The 19,961-nt window shown below is 43.9% G+C and overlaps 1 non-coding gene across 1 annotated transcript; it reads right to left on the reverse strand.

Annotated features, from left to right (window-relative positions):
* Positions 1-1,094: 1,094 nt before the first annotated feature.
* trnav-aac (transfer RNA valine (anticodon AAC)) lies at positions 1,095-1,167 on the reverse strand. Its single transcript has one exon. It is a non-coding gene; the product is annotated as a tRNA-Val (tRNA).
* Positions 1,168-19,961: the final 18,794 nt, after the last annotated feature.

Here is a 19,961-nt window from a genome sequence, read left to right on the forward strand (position 1 = left end):
CTCCATTTAAATGGAGAAAAATCAAGAATTATCTGTTCGTAACACTTGAGCTTGTTTTATTATGGGCGTGAAACATTCATGCGCATAACTTCCGGACCTTAACCGGAAAGTCCTGTAGATCCGCACTGAATCTCGCTTCCCTCATCTGTCTGAATGGCTTTTCCTGTTTCTCAGTGATGCAAAACGATTTAAAAATAGATCTTGTGTGAAATGTGCGCCATTTCCTCTAGTTCACTTGCAGTATGACTTGTATCTGTCTTTTTGAGCACACACTACTGTCAGATATTTCAGATGGTGATTAACCATATTAGTCTGCACCTATAAACCCATTAAATTCTGCTGTAGACTGAACGAGATGCGAACATGTGCTCGGTGTCAAAATCGAAATTTCCTGTCAGTGCGTCAAAAAAAAAGCGTTTTTTATTTCACAGAAATCATTTGAGGGTGATGCCAGCATGTCTTTCAGACTGTGGGAGGAAACCGGAGCACCCGGAGGAAACCCACACAGACACGGGGAGAAGATGCAGACTCCGCACAGACAGTGATCCAAACCGGGAATTGGATCTAGGACCCTGGCGCTTCGAGGCAGCACTCTTAACTGCTGTGCCACTGTGCTGCCCTATGTTTCTGCCAGGTTTCGAACCGGAACTTTCCGCGTGTTAGGTGAACGTGATAACCACTGCACTGTTAATGATAACATGCCTTTCACATCGAGGCTCGGATAATGATGAGCAACAAACTGAAAACAAGCAATTTTCCCTCCCACATGAGAAAGCTTGAGTCTCACTTGTATCTGTCTTTTTGAGCACACACTGCTGTCAGATATTTCAGATGCTGATTAACCATATTAGTCTGCACCTATAAACCCATTAAATTCTGTTGGAGACTGAACGAGATGCGAATAAGTGCTCGGTGTCAAAATCGAAATTTCCTGTAAGTGCGTCAAAACAAAAAGTTTCTTATTTCACAGAAAGCATTTGAGGGTGATGTCAGAGCAATGAGAAAATGTTTTTAACATCGAGACTCGGACAATGATGAGTATCAAACTGGAATCGAGCAATTTTCCCTTACACAACATGAGGAAGCTTAATGAATGTTTCTGCCTGGTTTCGAACCGGGGACTTTTCGCGTGTTAAGCGAATGTGATAACCACTACACTACAGAAACAGCTTGAATAGTATTGGAGCTAATCTGCCTGGCTGCAATGTTCAACTCCGCTGTGATGCTGCAGGTTCCGGTGGTGAGACGGAGAGCCCATGTGACTGAATTCAGGAAGATAACCGTCACTTTCAATCTGATTGTACGACTTATTCCGTACATCAAAATTCAAAATCGTTCTTCTGGCAAATATCTAAGGGGGCAATGATTTCTGCCCATTCGTTAATGCATCATTTTCCTCTTTCTTCGAATAATCTCAATCAATTGTACTCAGTAATGAAAACAAATTACTGCGGATGAGAAAAGAGAAAATGCTGCAAAATCTCACAATGTCTGGCAGCACCTGTAAGGAGTGAAAAGGGCGGACGTTTCGAGACCAGATGACACTTTATCAAAGCTCATTGTACAATCGTACTCATAGTTGTATTTGTTTCAATATTTAGTATCAATGCATTATTTAACACATATGTCTTCATTATGAATTGAATATCTCTGAAATTGAACATCACTGAATTGCAAACATAAATGACCAACAGAACAAAGCGAATCACCGGGCAATACAGATCGCAAATTTGAGATTGACTATCTTCAGCTTGTAAACAAAGTCAACTCCATTTAAATGGAGGAGAATCAAGCATTATCTGCTCGTGACAGTTGAGCCTTTTTTATTATGGGCGTGAAACATTCATGCGCATAACTTCCAGACCTTTACCGGTAAGTCCAGTCGATCCGCACTGAGCCTCGATTCCCTCATCTGTCTGAGTGGCTTTTCCTGTTTCTCAGTGATGAAAAACGATTTAAAAATAGATCTTCTGTGAAATGTGCGCCATTTCCTCTCGTTCACTTACAGTATCACTTGTATCTGTCTCTTTGAGCATACACTACTGTCAGATATTTCAGATGGCGATTAACCATATTAGTCTGCACCTGTAAACCCATTAAATTATGTTGTAGACTGAACGAGAAGCGAATAAGTGCTCGGTGTCAAAATCGACATTTCCTGTCAGTGCGTCAAATAAAAAAGCGTTTCTTATTTCACAGAAGCATTTGAGGGTGATGTCAGAGCAATGATAACATGCCTTTGACATCGAAATTCGGATAATGTTGAGCAACAAACTGTAATCAAGCAATTTACCCTTACCCGACATGAGAAAGCTTAGTGAATATTTCTGCCCGGTTTCCGACAGGGGACTTTGCGCGTGTTGGGCGAACGTGATAACCACGACACTACAGAAACAGCTCGAAGTATGCTGGAGCAAATCTGCCTGTCTGCGCCACGCCGCCAATTGGCCTGACTACAATGTTGAAGTAAATTGTGTTGCTGCAGGTTCTCATGGTCACATTGAGGGTCCATGTCACTTAATGGAAGAACAAATCCGTTACTTTCAACCTGATATCTCAACTTATCTTGAACTTCAAAATTAAAAAGCGTTCGTCTGGCAAATGTCTCAGGCGGCAATGACTTCTGTTCAATCATTCATACATCATTCTCATCTTCCGTCAAATAATTTCAAACAGTTATATCAAATATTTGTAGTTATTCAACATTTAATTTCAATACGTTTATTTAAAACAGATGTCCTCATTCTGAATTGAATTTCTCTGAAATATACAACATTGTCTTGCAAACATGTCTGACCAACGAAAGAAATAGAGTCACTGCGTAATGCCCATGCCATGATATTTATTTGAGATTGACCACATTCATCCTTTAAAGAAAATAAAATGTACTTGAATCCTCTTTCGTCTGTCTGTGAAGTATTCTGGCGCCTAAATCTCGTCCATCTATCGGAAGTCCAGGAGGTCCGCACTGAATCTCGATCTCCACATTTGTCTGAGTCGTTTTAACTATTTCTTTACTGTGAAGCGCAATTTTACAAAGGTGCTTCTGTGAAATGCGCCTATTTCCTCCAGTTCAGTTTGACTTTCAATTGTGTCTGTCTTTATGAGCACACAATACTATTCGATATATTTCAGATGGTGATTAACTGCGTCAGTCTGCACCTCTAAGCCCATTAAATTAATTTGTGGACTGCACGAGTTGCGAATATGTGTACAAACGATGGAGTTCTTTATTCCCTGCGTCCTCAAAGACAGCATTTCTAACTTTCCGAAATGCTTTTGAGGCCGAGATCAAAGTCAATATAACATGACCGTGATATCGGATTCGCATGAGGTTGAGCTATGAACTTACATCATGCAGACTTCGCTCTTGCTTAATGACAACGATCCAACAGTGTTTCTGCCTGGTTTCGAACCGGGGACTTTTCGCGTGTGAGGCGAATGTGATAACAACTACACTTCAGGAACAGCTGACAATGCCCACGTGCAGTTTCACTTGTATCTGTCTTTTAGAGCACAGACTACCATTAGACATGTTTCAGATGGCGATTAACTACGTTAGTCTGCACCTATTAACCCTTTAAATTCTGTTGTAGACTGAACGAAATGCTGATGTGCGCATGCTGTCAAAATAGAAACATTTCTTTCCTGTCAGTGCGCGAAAATATTCAGCATTTATTTTACAGGAAGCATTTGAGGCCGACGTCAAGCAAAGATAACATGAATCGAGATTCGGATAATGTTCAGCAACAAACTGAAATCATTCAGATTTCTCTCACCCGACATGAAAAATCTTAATGTATTCTCCTGCCCGATTTCGGACCGGGGTCCTTTACAAGCACTACAGTACAGAAACAAATGACAGCATATCGCCCTCAATCGGCCTGGCTACAATGCTGAACTCCACTTTGTTGCTGCAGGTTCGCATGGTTAGATTGAGAACCCATGCCACTTAATTCAAGAACACACTCGTTACTTTCAACCTGATGTATCAACTTATCTTGGACTTCCAAATTAAAAAGCGTTCCTCCAGCAAATGTCTGAGGGAACTCAATGCGTTAAAGCTCAATTGTTTCAGTTCAGAGTTCAGACGATGTTGAGTAATATCCGGCCCCAATGGTGATAGGTTCATTCCTTTCCAGCAGGAGACACCCAATCAGCTCACAGCTCCTTTATCCTACATTTCACCCAATCAGCTCCGAGTGTCTTCAGTCTCCAATTCATGACGTCAGAGGGAGGAGCAGGAACCATTTGAATCTCTTCTCAGAACAATGCGCTGAACAGAAGAACATAAGAGAATAGGGAAGAGGTGTTGCAATGGACCATTTGCTCTTTCATTAGGGCCTGTTCCGCCATTCAGTAAAATCATTGTTGCTCTCCCTCACAGTAAGAATTCTCGCAACACCAGGTTAAAATCCAACAGGTTTATTTGGTGGCACGTGCTTTCTGACCACTGCTCCTTCATCAGGTGAGTGGAGAGTTGGGTTCACAAACAGGGCATAGAAAGACACAGACTCAATTGCAAGATAATGGTTGGAATGCGAGTCTTAATAGGGAATCAATTATTTACAGGTTCAGACAATGCGAGTGGAGAGGGGGACAGTGACAGGTTAAAGCAGTGTGAATTGGCTCAAGCCAGGCCAGTTCGTATGATTTTGCAAGCCCAGGCCAAATGGTGGGGGATACAAGTCGAGTGACATGAACCCAAGATCCCGGATGAGGCCGTTCTCATGTCTATGGAATTTGGCAATCAGTTTCTGCTCAGCGATTCTGCGTTGTCGTGCGTCTTTGAAGGCCGCCTTGGAGAACGCTTACCCGAAGATTCGAGGTTGAATGCCCTTGACTGTTCCCCGACAGGAAGAGAATACTCTGCCCGGGTGATTGTCGAACGGTGTCCATTCATCTACTGTCGTAGCGTCTGCATGGCCTCGGCGATGCACCATGCTTTGGGATATCCTTTCCTGCAGCGTATGAGGGAGACAACGTTGGCCGAGTTGCATGTGTATGTATCGTCTACATGGTGGATTCTGTTCTCACGTGTGATGATGGCATCCGGGTCGATGATCCAACACATCTTGCAGAGGTTGCCGTGGCAGGGTTGTGTGGTGTCGTGGTCGCTGTTCTCTTGAAGGCTGGGTAGTTTTCTGCGAACAATGGTCTGTTTGAGGTTGCTCTGTTATTTGAAGGCAAGTAGTGGGGGCGTGGAGATGGCCTTCGCGTGATATTCGTCTTCATCGATTGTACGCTGAAGGCTCCAAAGGAGATGTCATCGCTTCTGCCACTCCGAAGAAGATAGGCTTCTGCACTCTGGGGACGTACTGGAGGAGGAAGGGGACTCTGACGGCCGTGTCCCGTACTTGTCTTCTGAGGTGGTCGGTGCGGTTTTGTGCTGTGGCGTGTCGGAACTGTCGATCGATGAGTCAAGCGCAATATCCTGTTCTGACAAGGTTGTCTGTCAAAAACGACACCGCAGTGACTCCTGCGTTCAACCTGAGCTGTTGGACTTTAGCTCCAAGGACGGAAAATTGCATCAACTCTGGCAATAGTGGGATCCGAACCCACGCCTCGAGAGAGACTGGAGCCTAAATTCAACTCCTTAGACCGCTCGGCCACGCTACCACACAGGGAAGCGTGGTAGTCATGTCGTTTCTTTGCATTAATACTGAAATATATCAAAATCCGTGGAGTTGGGATGGGCAATGACGAAATCGTCCCCGAATGAGGTGATCTCATTGTTTAATGAGCTCTTTGTTTAACTGGAGTGAGACTGGGGGAGAGAGTCTTAGCAGGAGTGCTGAGAGTAAGCTAAGAAGTGATTTAATTATTCATTTATTCATTTAAGGGTATTCCTAGTATATTTCGCGGGCTTTTTTCAGGGTTTTGAATTGAGGAAGTGAGGTCAGCTGAAGGGGATTCTGGGAGGTTGAGTCTTAGTATAAAAGGCAGTTACCTGGGGGGTTCGATCTCTTTGTTTAACTGGAGTGAGACTGGGGGAGAGAGTCTTAGCAGGAGTGCTGAGAGTAAGCTAAGAAGTGATTTAATTATTCATTTATTCATTTAAGGGTATTCCTAGTATATTTCGCGGGCTTTTTTCAGGGTTTTGAATTGAGGAAGTGAGGTCAGCTGAAGGGGCTTCTGGGAGGTTGAGTCTTAGTATAAAAAGCAGTTACCTGGGGGGTTCGACGGGAGCATAAAAATCCGGGTGCAGCGGGCAGCGTCGGGAGCGGGCAGTGGAGTGAGTGGGTAGCTGAGTGTGCACTATAAGGGCTTTGGCTCACAGGGCTTGGGCTGAAAGGGCGAGGCAAGGCTAGTTATTTTTTTACCCATCCCTATAAAGGACAAGGGCAGGTATGAGTGATCGGCCAGTTCAGTGCTTCCGATGTGGGAGTTCTTGCAAACACCTAGCTTCCCACAGGTTCACATATGTGCCAGGTGCGTGGAACTGCAGCTCTTGAGGGACCGTGTCAGGGAACTGGAGCTGCAGATCGCTGACCTTCGGCTAGTCAGGGAAAATGGGAGAAAAATTGACAGCAGTTATAGGCAAGTAGTTACACCGGGGCATCGGGAGAATGACACGTGGGTCACAGTTAGGAGGAGTAAAGGGCAGAAGGGTAAAGTACAAGGGAGGACTCCAGTGGTGGTCTCTCAAAATAGGAAGGGCTTGGTGACAAGTGTGAGAGGGGAGGGGAGTGAAAAGTTAGAAGAGGCGTCACCTGTGGTTGTCCCACTCCAAAACAGGTATATTGTTTTAGATAGTGTGGAGGAGTGTGCCTCTCCAGTGGTAAGACACAGTGACCAGGTCACTGGCACACAGTCAGGCTCTGTGGCCCGGAAAGGGAAGAGAGGGGTTAGGAGAGCGATAGTGGTGGGGGATGCATCAGTTAGAGGCACAGACAGGCGATTCTGCGGGGCCGAACGGGACTCCAGGATGGTAGTCTGCCTACCTGGTGCTGGGGTCACAGATGTCTCCGAGCGGATAGGAGGCATATTAAAAGGGGAAGATAAAGAAACAGATGTCATTATACACATTGGTGGAAATGACGTAGATAGGAAGAGTAGAGGGGTCCTAAGAGAGCAATTCAGGGAGTTGGGAAATAGGTTAAAAAGTAGGGTCACTAGGGTGGCCATCTCTGGGCTGCTCCCAATGCCTCGTGCCAGTGAGGCTAAGAATAGGGAGTTGGTACAAACGAATGCCTGGCTAAAGGACTGGTCCAGGAGGGAGGGCTTTATTTTCATAGATCAATGGGAGGTTTTCAGGAGAGGATGGCACCTGTACAAGAGGGAGGGGTCACAACTAAGTTGGAAGGGCACAAATATCCTGGCTGGGAGCTTTGCTAGTGCAGTTCGGGGGGGTTTAAACTAGTATGGCAGGGGGGTGGGGATCAAACTATTAGGTCTATAAGTTTGGTGGCTGGGGACGAGCTTGGGGCTGGGACAAGGCTGGCAAAGAAGAAGAGCACTCTGGGGGAGGACGACCTCACTGAGCCTGGAGGTCTGGAGTGCTTATACTTCAATGCAAGGAGCGTAGCAGGTAAGACAGACGAACTTGGGGCCTTAATGCGCACGAGGAATTTGGATGCGGTTGCGGTGACAGAGACTTGGTTGAAAGAGGGGCAGGACTGGCAGCTGAATATTCCAGGGTACAAGTGTTTTAGGCGAGACAGAGGAGGGGCCAAAAGAGGGAGTAGCGGTATTAGTTGGAGAGCATATTACAGCGGTGCAGAGGGAGGACAATTCAGAGGAGTCGTGTAACGAGTCACTCTGGGTGGAGCTTAGAAACAGGAAAGGCGCAGTCACTATGTTGAGGGTGTACTACAGGCCCCCCAACAGCCCAAGGGAAGTGGAAGAATGGATATGTCAGGAGATACTGGATAGGTGCAGGAAATATAGGGTTGTTGTAGTGGGAGACTTCAATTTCCCTGGTATAGACTGGAAATCGCTGAGGGCAGGGACTCTGGATGGGGAGGTATTTGTAAAATGTGTACAGGAGGGTTCGTTGGAACAATATGTAGACAGCCCGACTAGAGAGGGGGCTATACTGGACCTGGTACTGGGGAATGAGCCCGGTCAGGTCTTCAAAGTTTTGGTTGGGGAACATGTGGCAAATAGTGACCACAATTCTGTTAGCTTTAGGATAGTGATGGAAAAGGATGAGTGGTGTCCCAAGGGTAAGGTGTTGGATTGGGGGAAGGCTAACTTTATTGGGATCAGGCAGAAATTGGCAGCTCTTGATTGGGAGAGGCTGTTTGAGGGTAAATCCACATCTGGTATGTGGCAGTATTTTAAGGAACGGTTGTTAGGGCTACAGGACAAGCATGTGCCTGTAAAAAAGAAGGATAGGAAGGGTAGGATTAGAGAACCGTGGATAACCAGGGAAATTGAGGGACTGGTCAAAAAGAAAAGAGAGGCGTATGTTAGGTCCAAGCAGCTAAAAACGGAGGGAGCTCTGGAGGAGTACAATGAAAGTAGGAAAGTACTCAAACGGGGAATTAGAAGAGCAAAAAGAGGTCACGAAATGTTCTTGGCAGACAGGATTAAGGAGAATCCCAAGGCATTTTAGTCATACGTTAGGAAAAAAAGGGTTGTTAGGGAAAAAATCGGACCTCTCAGGGACAAAAGTGGGGACTTATGCTTGGAGCCCAAAGAAGTAGGGGAGATCCTAAATGAATACTTTGCGTCGGTATTCACAACGGAGAGGGATGTGTTGAATGGGAGTGTCTCTGGGGGGAGTGTTGAACCGTTGGAGAAAATCTCCATTACAAAGGAGGAAGTGTTAGGTTTGTTAGAGAATATAAAGACTGACAAATCCCCAGGGCCTGATGGAATCTATCCAAGGCTGCTCAGGGAGACGAGAGGTGAAATCGTTGGGCCTCTGACGCAAATCTTCGTCTCGTCACTGGACACAGGTGAGGTCCCAGAGGATTGGAGGATAGCCAATGTGGTCCCGTTATTTAAGAAGGGCAGGAAGGATAACCCGGGTAATTATAGGCCGGTGAGCTTGACGTCCGTGGTGGGGAAGTTGTTGGAGAAGATTCTTAGAGATAGGATGTATGCGCATTTAGAAAGGAATAAACTCATTAACGATAGTCAGCATGGTTTTGTGAGAGGGAGGTCATGCCTCACTAACCTGGTGGTGTTTTTTGAAGAAGTGACCAAAATGGTTGACGAAGGAAGGGCCGTGGATGTTGTCCATATGGACTTTAGTAAAGCGTTTGACAAAGTCCCTCATGGTAGGCTATTAAAAAAGGTTGGATCCCATGGGATAAAGGGGGAGGTGGCTAGATGGGTGGAGAACTGGCTTGGTCATAGAAGACAGAGGGTGGTAGTGGAAGGGTCTTTTTCCGGCTGGAGGCCTGTGACTAGTAGTGTACCGCAGGGCTCTGTATTGGGACCTCTGCTGTTTGTGATTTATATAAATGATCTGGAAGAAGGAGTAACTGGGGTGATCAGTAAGTTTGCGGACGACACAAAACTGGCAGGACTTGCAGATAGTGAGGAACATTGTCAGAGGCTACAGAAGGATATAGATAGGCTGGAAATTTGGGCAAGGAAATGGCAGATGGAGTTCAATCCTGATAAATGCGAAGTGATGCATTTTGGTGGGAATAATGTAGGGAGGAGCTACACGATAAATGGAAGAACCATAAAGGGTGTAGAGACGCAGAGGGACCTGGGTGTGCAAGTCCACAGATCTTTGAAGGTGACGTCACAGGTGGAGAAGGTGGTGAAGAAGGCATATGGCATGCTTGCCTTTATAGGACAGGGAATAGAGTATAAGAGTTGGGGTCTGATGTTGCAGATGTATAGAACGTTGGTTCGGCCGCATTTGGAATACTGCGTCCAGTTCTGGTCGCCACACTACCAGAAGGACGTGGAGGCTTTGGAGAGAGTACAGAGGAGGTTTACCAGGATGTTGCCTGGTATGGAGGGGCTTGGTTATGAGGAGAGATTGGGGAAACTGGGGTTGTTCTCCTTGGAAAGACGGAGGATGAGGGGAGACTTAATAGAGGTGTATAAAATTATGAAAGGCATAGATAGGGTGAACGGTGGGAAGCTTTTCCCCGGGTCGGTGGTGATGTTCACGAGGGGTCATAGGTTCAAGGTGAAGGGGGGGAGGTTTAACACAGATATCAGAAGGACATATTTTACACAGAGGGTCGTGGGGGCCTGGAATGTGTTGCCGGGCAAGGTGGTGGAGGCGGACACACTGGGAACGTTTAAGACTTATCTAGACAGCTATATGAACGGAATGGGAATGGAGGGATACAAAAGAGTGGTCTAGTTTGGACCAGGGAGCGGCGCGGGCTAATTGTTCCTTGTTTCTCGTTTCAAGGCTTCATTCTATGATCATCTTGCTGGTGCCAGTACAGAGCGAGACTGCGGATAGTTGGGAACCTCTCTCGGGGGCAGGGAATTCATATGGTGTTCGTGGAAGTGGAAATGAATAGGGTTGGGAAGCATTTTCCGATCAGGGCCAGTGTGATCTCTTGGATTCGTTTCGATCGCCTCAGGGGGTCGGAGAGGAATTTCCCAGATTTTTTTTCCCCATATTGGCCCTGGGGTTTTCACTCTGGGTTTTCGCCTCTCCCTGGAGATCACATGGTCTGGAAGGGGGCGGGGGTGGGGGTGAGTTAATAGGTTGTGATGAACAAAGCATCGTAGCTGTGAGGGACAGCTCGGTGGATAGGATATTGGTATGTCGATAGGCTGGAAAATTGGGCGGGGATCCTGGATTCAGGATTCAATCCTGGACCGGGGAGCGGCGCGGGCTTGGAGGGCCGAAGGGCCTGTTCCTGTGCTGTATTGTTCTTTGTACTTTGTTCTTTGATCCTGAAATGTGAAGCAAACAAAAATCACCTCCAGTCAGAAACACAATGAGCTGCAGTGAAGGGCCGGCTCCATTTAAACTGTCCTTAACCTCGTCTGGCTCCCAGAAAGGACAATATGGCTTCCTGTTGAACTTGAGGAAGGAACAGGACACAAGGCGAGACTGAAATTTGTGCGTTCTGCCAGGAAATAACTGATATTTGTTCTCACGGTTTGAAGGAGAGCAATAAATCTTCATTTCCTGACCTGCAATCAAAACAGCAGTGAAAGTTTCAAACTCTAACCACCAGACCAACAGATTACAACGTGTTTTACAATTTGCTCTGTCCACGATCCTTTTGTTATTTTAATTTCCACGCCAGACCACTTGCACCACAAACTTCTCCTGCAAAATGGCACCTTCTGTTTCAACACCAGAGAAGTGTTCAGCCAATTACAGGAATAATTCCACGACAGTTATCGCGTCCGCCTCCCACGGCATGAAACTGGTAGAATTTTTTCCCCAAATCATTTTCATTGCAGACTGAGGGCAAAGTTCTCTTATTCATATATTTGCAATTTTTAAATAGTCTGATGGGCTTCTCCTGCATTTTCTAATTGTGAAGTCAGGGGTCACTCATTAAAAATGGCAGAAGGTGAGGTTTGTCACAGAAAACTAGGGAGGATGTATTATTTGACACAAGGAATGATAGACAAGGCAACATTGAGCTGGTGATGGCGGAACTCGGGGTTCCAATGGTGCAAAGTCATCGTTTTCACGACCATGGGCTCGATGGCAGGTGACAAATGTGGAAATAAGCAGAGTATTTTTTTTAAAATGAGAAACCTGTCTGTTGTGTGCCGGAAGGGAAGGAAGAGAATGGCTAAAATGACGATGATCCGCTGATTGGGAAAGTCACTGTCAGCTTCCCTGCTGGACCAGTGGTTTGGATTTGGCACTTTCATCACTGTGGTCTGGAATGAATTCCCAGCCAGAGATTAATTCGTTTGTGTTGCTGTGTGAACTGACACCATGAAAAGCAATCCCTCATTGAATGAAACCAGATCTGGCAGCGTCTGTGGAGTGAGAAACAAAACCAATCTTGCAGCTGGATCTTTCATCAGAGCTGGAAATGTCAGAAATGTGACAGATGGAAAACAGTTGCTTGGCTATGATTCCAAAATATTGTGAGGGGCTTGAGGGGCGAAATGTTCTATCCAAAATCCCAATTATATTCTAACACGTTGCCGATATCACTCTGAGCAACAGTTAGCACGTGGCTTCGACTGGTATTGGGCCGAATGGTTTTCGTTGCTTAATTTAAACTTCATATCTGAAACTGTGTGCGTTCAAATCCCGCTACTGCCAAAAAGTGCAGCTCATTTGTCTGTTCGACAAGTGGCATTTTGTCAGGAAGAAAAAAGAGTGATGAAAGGTGCAGCGTGACCTCCTCGGACCAAATGTTCCCTTTTGTTGTTGTAACTATTCAATAGTTTTATATGAGTAACACTAACACATTGACACCGGTTGCACTGGTGGCCAAGCGGCTTAGGCGGTGGATTTGAAATTGCTGTTTTATCACGAAGATTTGAACCTCCCCCACTGCGCTGCTCAGCATTAATTCCTGTAGGTGACTGCAGAATTAATTATTCGTTCAATGGAATCAAAACATTCCAAATATTCCCATCTGTTTTTCCTGCTTTACTTCCCCGTTCCTTCATTTCTGTTCATCAGCTTGAATTCACCAAAACCCCAGCCAGAAATGGAACAAAACTGAACCTAGTTGGTGACATCCTTGATCTATGGGTGTTTGTGTCTTGTCAGCCCTCTGTCAGTCTCGGTGTCTGTGTGTATTCCTCTGTGCATCTGATTCAGTTCCCAGAGGGGTTGAAAACATTTTTACCATCACAAACTGAGGTCACTTATTCATGTACCTGAATGGCAAATGGGACAGAGAATAACAACATGTTTGAAAGTTGCGAGAAATGTTGAATGATTGAGGCTGTTTTTGACTGGCTATTGCTTATTGACTCAATGGCCGTATGTTACACAGCAGATGATGATTGAAATTTTCACTGATCAACATTTAAACAGACAGTGGATTCACTCGGTGTGATGGTGTGTTCCAGTTCTATATCTGCAACTACAGTTACTGTGAATCCCATATTTCGAATAGGTTGGAACGATGCAGCAGCATGAACTAATATATCTCATTTTATTTGAAATGAATATTCATCGATCGATTTGTATGACAACTTACTGAATAGCAACAAGACTGGCAAAGTTTGGACAGTACTTCCCTGTTGCAGAAGGACACAAAGAATATCTATGTCGGAATATATTGGTGGAGTAGTGGATGAGGTGGAGGGCTGTTGTAGGCTGCAAAGAGACTTAGATAGGATGCAAAGCTGGGCTGAAAAATGGCAAATGGAGTTTAACCCTGATAAATGTGAGGTGATTCATTTTGGTAGGACTAATTTAAATGTGGATTACAGGGTCAAAGGTGGGGTTCTGAAGACTGTGGAGGAACAGAGAGATCCTGGGGTCCATATCCACAGATCTCTAAAGGTTGCCACTCAAGTGGATAGAGCTACGAAGAAGTGTGTTAGCTTTTATTAACAGGGGGTTGGAGCTTAAGAGCCGTGGGGTTATGCTGCAACTGTACAGGACCTTGGTGAGACCACATTTGGAATATTGTGTGCAGTTCTGGTCACCTCACTATATGAAGGATGTGGAAGCGCTGGAAAGAGTGCAGAGGAGATTTACCAGGATGCTGCCTGGTTTTGAGGATAGGTCTTATGAGGAAAGGTTGAGGGAGCTAGGGCTGTTCTCTCTGGAGCGGAGGAGGCTGAGGGGAGACTTAATAGAGGTTTATAAAATGATGAAGGGGATAGATAGAGTGAACGTCCAAAGACTATTTCCTCGGCTGGATGGAGCTACTACAACTATAAGGAGAAATTTCTTCACTCAAAGGGCTGAGAATATTTGGCATCCTCTGTACTTGGCAGTTATGTAGGCCCCATCATCGAGCATATTTAATGTTGGGATCAACTATAGTGTTCATGGTGGGAGATATAGGAAGGATATCTGAGGTAGGTTCTTTACGCAGAGAGTGGTTGGGGTGTGGAATGGACTGCCTGCAGTGATAGTGGGGTCAGACACTTTAGGAACATTTAAACGGTTATTGGATAGGCACATGGAGCACAGCAGGATGATAGGGAGTGGGATAGCTTGATCTTGGTTTCAGATAAAGCTCGGCACAAAATCGTGGGCCGAAGGGCCTGTTCTGTGCTGTACTGTTCTAGAAACAGGAATTGAGGGAGTCTATTTGGCTCGGGGTGCTCTGAAACCTCCAGCCTTCCAGTTGGCAGCTAACTTTACTGAACAAGTTTCCTACAGAAATCCTGCAGTGGTTTAAATTCAGGGCTTTCACTGCCTGGATCCAATTCAATTCGCAGTCTCGATATTGTGCTAATTGTTATAATTCACACTCGGTTACGGTTTGAAAAGAGTGATATTGAACACGGAAACTTAACTCTGTCTTGATCCACATTTTTTGCATGCCCTGCTGAGAAATCCCAGCACTTTCCATTTTTATTACAACATGAATCATTGGAGGAGAAGCAGACCATTCGGTCCATGGAGACCTTTCCGCCATTCAACGCCATCATGGCTGATCTTGAGCGACAACTCAGCTTTTCCACCAGCTCCCTATATTCCTGAATTCCCCAAGAAACCAGAAACCTGTTGATCCCAACATTAAATATGCTCGATGATGGGGCCTACATAACTGCCAAGTACAGAGGATGCCAAATATTCTCAGCCCTTTGAGTGAAGAAATTTCTCCTTATCTTAGCCCTAAATGATCAGCCAGTTATCTGTGCCGCCGTGGGTTAGATTACCCGAGCAGCAGAAAAATAATCTCTTATCTCCATCCTTTCAATCCAAATTTGAACTGTATAAGTTTAATGAGATCGCCGCTCATTCTTCGAAACTCCAGAGAATTTCAGCCCAATTTACTCAGCCTCTCTTCACAGGACAACTCCCACATCTCGGGACCAATCTGTTCAGCATTCTCTGTACCGTTCCTAATGAAGGCATATCCTTAATTAAACGTGAATATCATAACTGCTCTGAATATTCAACATGTGGTCTCAACAAATCTAAATGCTGCAACACCTCGTTATTCTTGTACTCCAGTCTGCCGGCATTAAATACCAAAATGCAACTTCGCTTCCTAGTTATTTGCTGAACCTACATGCTAGCTTTATGCATTGCTTGTATAAAACACCGATTTTGCTTTGAATTTTAACACTTAACTTTTTCAAATATTTCCTGCTCTTCTATTTTTACGAAGAAGAGAATATCTATTCACTTTCCAAAATTACAGCAGATCTAGGGGTATGATTTTCGGTTTGGGCATTTCAAAGCTAAATGGTGGCGAGAAGTATGGGGTTCAAATCCCAGACGAGCCGTTTAATGTTGTTTCTTATTGCCGAATCCGCAGATTTTGTTCATTTATTTCCGGTACAGAAGGCGGGATTGGTTCACACGGGGTTTGGTTTGAGAACCTGAGCACAAGCTGCAGGGAATCCATCAGCCCAACACTCTCGCTAGAAAAACATTTTCAAAAGGGTTGACTTGTCAGGGAATATTCATTTGATCACCATTCACCAGTTCAATGGACCCCATGATTGCCCATTCAGGCAGCTAGCTGGATGTTTCTTTTCCAGGGCCTTGTCCCAGTGACCGAAAAAGGAACAGCGATATATTTCCAAGTCAGGATGGTGATTGGCTTGGAGAGGAACTTCCAGGTTGTAGCGGTCTTGTGTTTGGAAGGGGCTCTCTAATTTATATTTGGTGAGTTCCTGCATCACTCAGATAAGTGGAGAATATTCCATCACACTCCTGACTTGTGCCTTGTGGATGGTGGACAGGCGTTGGGGAGTCAGCTGAGTTGCTCGCCCCAGGATTCCTAGCCTCTGACCTGTTCTTGTAGCCACTGCATGAACTGATAAAATGTGTGTTGAGTCAAAATAGGAGCGTTTCTTTTCCTGCTCAGGGTACAGAGAATTTTCAACACTTCTACTTCGTTTTTCAGACTGCCTATTGCGGCATACGTAACAGCTAATGTAATTTGGGTATAAAATACAATATTCAAGTACTATTCGACAGTTGATTCACTGAGGGGAATGGTTAGTGGTTGGGTAGTCCTATTGTCTTTCGACAGCATTTGAGTTACAACACAGCAGATTTACTCAGCAACTCATTTCGAAGGCAATTTTGGGATGATTGTAAATGAACAAAGACTATGCTGATGATGGAACTTTTCCTCACAAAACAACGCAGAGTTTTTGACAAAGTTTCTGCCTGATTTCGAAGCATCGGACCAATATGTAACAACTGCCGCGCATTGGCAAGTGGGCCAGTAGCACAATGGATCATGCATCTGACTGTAAGTCAGAAGATTCCATGGTTTGATTCCTCGCTGGCTCGGCGTAAACTTTTAAACTATGTTCACAAATTCCATGTTACTTTCGATAAGAGAGTTGACTTTATAACTTTAGACCGATTGAGATAAATGCTGACGAACTTTAGTCAGCTTCTCTGGAGAAGTTAATGTTATCTAATTGTTTTTCAACAGAAGCCGACTATTTTAAGTTAAATTCTACGAAAGATTTGCATTAAGTAAGTTTAAGACATTAAATGAATGTTAATCTCAAATGCATTTTTGAGATAATTCAAATTACCTTAGAGAATTTACACAATTTTGTAAAATTTGCGTCATAACATTCAGCATTTCTGATTTTGAAGTAACATTTGAGCCGAGGTCAGAGCAAAGATAAGATGGCTGCAACATCTAGATTCGGATAATGTTCAGCAACAAGCTGAAATCACGCAGATTTCCCTCACCCTGCATGAGAAAGCTTAAAGAATGCTCCTGCCCTGTTTCAAACCGGCGATGTCTCACGTGTGAAGCGAACGTGACAACCACCACTGCACTACAGAAACAAAAGACAGCAACGCACCGCCAATCGTGCCTGACTACAATATTCAACCCTACTGTGTTGCTGAAGGTTCTAATTGTGAGATTGAGAGCTCATGTCACTTAATCCAAGGAGACGTCCGTTCCTTTCAACCTGATATCTCAAGTTGCCTTGAACTTCCAAATTTAGAAGCTTTCGTCTGGCAAATATCTAAGGCAGCAACGGTTTCTGCTCATTCATTAATGCATCATTCTCATCTTTCTTCGAATAATCTCAATAAATTGTATTTAGTATTTGTTTCGTTATTCAATATTTAATATCAATACATTATTTAACACGTCCTCATTATGAACTGAATATCGCTGAAATTGAATATTGCTGAATTGCAAACATAACTGACCAACAAAAGAATCGAGTCACCGAGTACTGCAGGTCCCATTTGTGCGTATTTGAGATAGCCAGATTTCCATAAGATCATAAGACATAGGAGCAGAATTAGACCACTCGGCCCATCGAGTCTGTTCCGCCATTCAATCATGGCTGATATTTTCCTCATCCCATTCCCCTGCCTTTTCCCCATAACCCCTCATCCCCTTGTTAATCAAGAACGTATCTATCTTTGTCTTAAAGACACCCATTGACCGGCCTCCGCAGCCTTCTGCGGCAAAGGGTTTGAAACAAAGTCAACTATTTTGAAATGGAAATGATTGAAGATTTATCTATTAGTTCTAATTAATCCCTTTTTATTATGAATGTCAAACATTCAGGCGCCTAAATTCCGTCCACGGAATCGAACGTTCAGTAGATCCGCACTGAGTCTCGATTTCCTTATCTGTCTGAGTCGTTTTTCGTATTTCTTTATTAGGAATATCGATTTTTAAAAAGTGGCTTCTGGAAAATGTGCGTAATTTCCCTTAGTTCGGTTACAGTATCATTTGTATCTGTCTTTTTGAGCAGACATTACTATTAGACATGTTTCAGATGGTTATTAACTATGTTAGTCTGCACCTATAAACACATTAAATTCTGTTGTAGGCTGAATGAGATGCTAACATATGCACAGTGTCGAAACATGAATGTTTCTATGCTGCGACTGTGTCATAAAAATGAGCATTTCTGATTTTGGTGAAAGCATTTGATACCGAGGTCACAGCAAAGATAATATGGCTGTTACATTCAGCTTTCGATAATGTTCGGCAACAAACTGAAATCATGCAGACTTCCCTCAATAGACAAGGGAAACACTAATGAATGTTTCTGCACGGTTTTGAACTAAGGACTTTCCACGTGATAAGTGAACGCGATAGCCACTGCGCTGCGGAACAAGTGACAGCATAATGCGGCCAATTGACCTGGCTACAATGTTCAACTCCATTGTGTTGCTGCACGTTCTCACAGTTAGATTGAGAGCCCATGTCGCTTAATACGAGAATACATCCGTTACTTTCAAACTGATATCTGAACTTATCTTGCACATCGAAATTAAAAAGCGTTCGCCCGCCAAATGTCTCAGGGCGCAATGATTTCTCCTCCATTCTGCCTCATTCTTATATTCCTGCGAACATTTTCAGCCAATTATACGCAGTATTTGTTTCATGGAATCATGGAATCCCGACAGTGCCGGAAAGGCCATTCAGCCCAACGAATCTGCAGCGACTCCGGAGTATTGTAACTACACCCCTTTCCCGCGGCCTGTTCCCGTAACACTACTCCTTTCCCATGGCTAATCTATCGAACCCAATGGGCAATTTAGCATGCCCAATCCACTTAAATAGCGCATCTTCATTCAATATTTAATATTAATCCATTTATTTTATGTATATGTCCTAATTCTGAATTTAATATCTCTGGAATGTACAATCGGACTGTCGGCATTGTTCAACTCCGCTCCGTTGCTGCAGATTCTAATGGTGAGACTGAGAGTCCATGTATCTCAATACAACAAGACAACCGTTACTTTCAACCTGATATCTCAACTTATCCTGAATTTCAACATTTAAAAGCGTTCATCTGGCAAATGTCTAAGGGAGCAATGATTTCTGCTCAATCATGAATGCGTCATTCTCATCTTCCGTCAATTAATTTCAACCAGTTATATCCAGTATTTGTTCGTTATTCAACATTTAATATCAATACTTTTATTTAACACAGATGTCCTCATTCTGAATTGAATATCTCTGAAATATACAATATTGATTTGAAAACATGACTGACCAACAGAAGAAATCGAGTCACTCGGTAACACATATGCCATGGTGCTTATATGAGATTGAGCACAATCAGCTTTTAAACAAAATCAAGTATTTTTAAAGGGATTTAAGAATGATCTGTTAGTTATACCTGATCCTTCTTTATTCAGTATGTGAAACATTCTGGCGCCTAAATCTCGATTTCCTCATCTGTCTGAGTGTTTCTTTCTGTTTCTTTATTATGAAGAACAATTTAAAAAATATGCTCCTGGGCAATGTGCGCCATTTCCTCTCGTTCAGTTACAGTTTTACTTGTGCCACTCTTCATGAACACGCAATAATTAGACATGTTTCAGATGGTGATTAACTATGTTCGTCTGCATCCATAAACCCAATAAATTCTGTTGTAGACTGAACGAGATGCGGATATGTGTACAAAGAATACAAATATTTATTTCATTCCATTGCGTCCTAAAATACAGCATTTCTGATTTTCCGAAAAGCATTTGATTTGATGTAAGATCTGATTTTCCGAAAAGCATTTGAGTTGATGCATGATCGAAATTCGCTTAATGTTAAGCAATGAAACTTAATCAGGCAGACTTCGCTCAAGCTTAACGGAAAAAAAACCCAACAGCGCTTCTTGCCCGGTTTGCGAACCGGAGACTTTCGGCATATGAGGCAAACGTGACAACCACTACACTACATAAACACCTGACCGCACGCTATAGCAAATCGGCCCATCTGTAATGTTCAACTGCGCAGTGCTGCTGCAGGTTCGAATGGTTAGACTGAGAGCTCATGACACTTGATTCAAGAAGAAAACCATTACTTTCAACCTGATTTCTCAACTTATCTTGTACTACAAAATTCAAGAGCGTTCGCCTGGCAAATATCTAAGGGAGCAATGATTTCTGCTCATTCATTAATGCATCATTCTCATCTTCCTTCGAATAATCTCAACCAGTTGTACTCATC

Source organism: Mustelus asterias, unplaced genomic scaffold (assembly GCF_964213995.1).
Source record: "Mustelus asterias unplaced genomic scaffold, sMusAst1.hap1.1 HAP1_SCAFFOLD_145, whole genome shotgun sequence".
Classification (NCBI taxonomy): Eukaryota; Metazoa; Chordata; class Chondrichthyes; order Carcharhiniformes; family Triakidae; genus Mustelus; species Mustelus asterias.